The sequence below is a fragment of the Benincasa hispida genome, chromosome 1 (assembly GCF_009727055.1).
Source record: "Benincasa hispida cultivar B227 chromosome 1, ASM972705v1, whole genome shotgun sequence".
Lineage (NCBI taxonomy): Eukaryota > Viridiplantae > Streptophyta > Magnoliopsida > Cucurbitales > Cucurbitaceae > Benincasa > Benincasa hispida.
Window position 1 is genome coordinate 19,905,145 of NC_052349.1, and position 4,589 is coordinate 19,909,733.

The following is a 4,589-nucleotide window of genomic DNA, read 5'->3' on the forward strand; positions in this document are numbered from 1 at the left end:
AAAAAGGTTCAAGAATTAATCAGCTTGACTATGAAGAAATATTTGTCTCGATGTTTTTTTAAAATCAAGTTATCACATTATATACTTTTGATTAGTCGAATACTCGACGCTTTTATAATCATCAGATATACCCTTTACTTGACATTAAAAAAACGTCACGTAATTCAATTTCTGTAGTAGTAGACTTTTTCGTCATTTACCTATATTAGATATCACTAATAGTTGCTATTAGTGATATCTTGTGTTAATTTTATACCATATTCTTAATATGTTTATCATTGTTCTATATTTTTTATTATTTTAGATATGATTGTTATTTGTACAATCATCTTTGATTATTAGGCTTTATTGGGTCTAGGCCCTTGAAGTGGTAGTTTCTTTATGTGGTAGAAAACTGATCAAACGAATACTTCCAAGAATTTTTACAAGCAAGTTTATATATATATATATATATATATTAAATTTGGAATATTAGAAATAAATAAATTACACTTAGCATTGCATCCAAAATGATTGGATTGTTTAAACTTCACAATTCACACTGTGGAACATCTCTGATGATGTTTCATCTTTAATCAATCAAAATTTTTGCGGTTTTTATGGTCCATTTGAGTATAGTTGAACTATTTGACAAATAATAATAATAACTTACTTTCTTTTTTTTTTTTCTTTTAACAATGTTGTAATTGAATTCTTTTAATAATCTCCAACAACGAGATGCACTTTTTTTTAGGACGGGATATGCTTTCTAGAAAAGAATAGTCAATCAGATACATCATCATCACTCACCCCACCTTCTAAGGATCATTCGATTTTTTTTTTTTTTTTTTCTTTTGAGAAATCACAAAATGTCAATTCGAGCCTTAAAAGAACTTCTAGATTGTTTGAGACTCTTTTCATGGCCATTTTATTTTTTTAGGTTAAGTTGCATTTAAGTTTAAATTTTCAAAACTCAATAACTTTATCTTTGAAGTTTGAATTTAGTTAGTATTTTAGTCCTTTTATCACCATTTTTATTAATTACTAGCGAAAAGCTGACGATGTATTTTTTCAAAAGAAATAGAAAAATAATTATTTAATATTTTAAATATAAAATACTTTACTTTCTTCTTTCTTCTACCTTTTTCTTTACCTTTCTCATCTTCTTCTACATCTCATTAATGACCTCCAACAATCAACCACTCATTGTCGACAGTTTTAAAAGTTTGTGTCTATTTGATTCTTAAACTTTTAAAAGTATCTAATTAGTCCCTCGACTTTTAACTTTATGTAAAATAGATCATTGAATTTTAAAAAAATGGCTAATATATTCTTAAACTTTCAATTTTATGTTCATTAAGTTCCTAAGCTTTACTAAATGTTTAATATATCCTTAAAATTTTAATTTTGTGTTCAATAAATCCTTAAAATTTTAGATTTTATATCTATTAAGTTCTTGTCCTATTCAACATATTCTTTTAATTCACCTATATCTACTATACGTGAATTTAGGGTTAAACTGAACATAAAATTCAACTTTATATCGATTTTAAACACAAATTTGAAGTTTAAGGACTTATTTACACAAAATTGAAAATTCGTATACCTATTAGACACTTTTGAAAATTTAGGAATCAACAATAGAAAGTTCATATTCTAAATTTGTTAAGTGAAATTTTCAATTGTCCAAGCTAATGTCCTAATCTTTTGGAGTTTGTTATTCATATAATCACTTTCCTAGTTGTTAGCCATCAGTTCTGGTTTATAGCTAGTTTTTAACTTTCTTCCGTCATATGTACGGGTTTAAATAGACATCTTTGCGGAATAAAAATTAAAATTCATTTTCCACTTCCTTTTATCTCTTCTATTTCTCTTAAAACTCTGATATTTTGCTATTTCAATAACAGTGGTATGAGAGTTAAGTTCATTTAAAAGGCAAACGGCAAATTCAGCTTAGCAACAATGGTCTGAAAATTTTCGACCAGTTTGGTCTATATCCAAACCAGCTTGAATTAATTTTATTAATGAGTAATAAGGAATTTACAAATTACAAATAATCAACAATTCATTAATCTGTAATTTCGATATCCACTGATATCGAGAGATCCGCACACAACGTCGCCTGAGAACAACCCCACGTCAGACATAATCGTCCACCGTCGGAACCACGCCGAGCAACACCCATGGACGGAGGCTTACAGTGCTCACTGACCGACGAGCACCCACGCAAAAAATCGGAGCCGACTACGCGACTCTCTGTTTTCTTCCTCGAAAAAACTGGCGGCCTCTCCCGTTTTTGCTTCAGTCGGCTACGCCGTTTTTCTCCAGGTGGCTGCTTCCCGAATATTTCAACCCCCAGACGGCTTTCGGCACTCCCTCTGTCCAGACGGTTATGGATCTGCCTCCCTTCAACTCCCGCAGATGGCTGCAGCTATTTTCCTAGAAAGAAGGTCACAATTTTAGCCCTAGTTTTGGAGAAGATGGATATAATTACAAAATTGCCACTACCCATAATTTCTGTCATTGGGCTTTTAAATTCACCAAAAACCCAATAAAACTCACTTAAATACTTTGTTATTTTCTACAAATGGTCATTACGATCATTGGGGAATACTAATGGAGAATTTCTTGAGATCAAAAGAATATTGACATGTTGTCTTTGATGGAATACCAGAATTAACAACAGCAATGATAGACGCACAAAAGACTGAAATCGAAGGAATGAAATTGAAAGATTTGAAGGCCAAAAATTACTTATTTCAAGCTATTGATTGTTCAATCTTAGAGACAATTCTTTGCAAAGACACCTCCAAGTAGATTTGGGATTCAACGAAAGAAAGTATTATGAAGGCTTAGTGAAAGCAAAGAGACAACAACTTCAAACACTTTGTACCGAGTTTGAAAACTTTAAGATGAAGTCGGGTAAGTCAATTGCAATTTCTTTCTCAAGAGTTATGGAAATCACCAATAAGATGCGGATGTTTGGGGATAAGTTAGAGGATATCATCATAATTGAAAAGATACTCAGATCCTTGACATCAAAATTCAATTTTGTTGTATGTGCAATTAAGGAATCTAGTAATATTGATGAACTCTAACTTGATGAGTTGCAAAGTTCTTTACCGGTACATGAACAAAAGATTAAGTAACAAGATAACGAGGAGCAAACTTTGAAAGCTTCAATAGGAAATCCATCAATATCTATAGGAGGTAGGTGCGAAGGTAAAGAGAAGAGAAACAACAACCAATGGAACCACCACCACCAACAGAAACGAGATAGTCAATCTCAAGGAACAAGAAGAGGAAGAGGACGAGGAGGCCATAACTCAACAACTCATCAACGAAAGTAAATTTTATAGATGCCACGGGTATGATCATTATCTGCCAAAATGTCAAACTAATTTAAATAAAAAAAATCAGAAAAATCGACCAATTTTGTAGAACAAGAGGAAGAGGTTTCCCTTTTGATGGTGTGTCATGTGAATGAAGAAACACAACCAAATTTGTGGTACTTAGACACTGGTTGCAGCAACCACATGTGTGGAGATAAGGGAGTTTTTTCTGAACTAGACGAAACCTTTTGCAACACTGTCAAGTTAGGTAATAACTCCACGGTATTTGTTTTGGGAAAGGGAAAAATCACTCTCCAACCCAAATAAGACATTATCTACACTATTTCCATTGTTTCTTTTGTTCCAGATTTGAAGACCAAATTATTGGGAGTTGGTCAATTGCAAGAGAAGAGGTATGAGATCTTTATTTTAAAACAAAGTATGTAGAGTCCAACATGAGAAATTAGGCTTGATTGCTTAAGTGAACATGACATCAAATCGGTCGTTTCCGCTTTATCTCCAAACCCTAACTTATTCGCATCTTTCAGCAAAAGTGAAGGATAAGGTATGTTATCGCATTTTCGATATGGGCATCTAAATTTTGATGGGCTCAAAACATTGCAGCAAATAACATGGTGACAGGTTTAACACAAATTATAAGCCACTTTGAGATTTGTGAAGATTGTGTGGTTAGGAACCAACATAGAGATAGTTTTCCAAAAGGAAAATCATGGAGAGCAAAGCAAGTTTTGGAGCTTATTCACTCCAATATTTGTGGTCCCATAAATCCAATATCAAGTGGTGGTAAACGTTACTTTGTAACATTCATTGATGATTATAGCAGAAAACTTGGTTTATTTCTTGCAAGAAAAATCTTAAACCTTCTCAGCTTTTAAAAGCTTTAAAGTAAAGGTTAAAAAGGAAGCAGGCATGCTAATAAAGATTCTTCGTAGGGATCGTGGTGGTGAATACAACTCATAAGAATTTGAATTTTTTTGTGAGGAGTATGGTATTAAAACAAAACTAACAGCAGCATATACGCCACAACAAAATGGCATTTTACAGAGGAAAAGTAGCACAACCTTGAACATGTTGCGGTCTATATTAAAGAGTGGTGGAGTTCAGAAAAATTGTTGGCCTAAAGCCGTCAAGGTGTTGGGATTAGTGTCTTAAATCTCTTTGTTCACGTAGTCTATAAACTTGTATAAACAAATTGTTATTGATAAAATAAAAATTATTTTATTTTGTGCATTAACTCAATCCAATAAACTAAGGTCT

The 4,589-nt window shown here is 32.3% G+C and overlaps 1 long non-coding RNA gene across 1 annotated transcript; it reads right to left on the reverse strand.

Annotated features, from left to right (window-relative positions):
* Positions 1-1,935: 1,935 nt before the first annotated feature.
* Positions 1,936-3,816, reverse strand: LOC120089045. The gene is made up of 2 exons (XR_005485075.1): positions 3,103-3,816; positions 1,936-2,418 (listed from the first exon to the last, which is right to left on the reverse strand). It is a non-coding gene; the product is annotated as an uncharacterized LOC120089045 (long non-coding RNA).
* Positions 3,817-4,589: the final 773 nt, after the last annotated feature.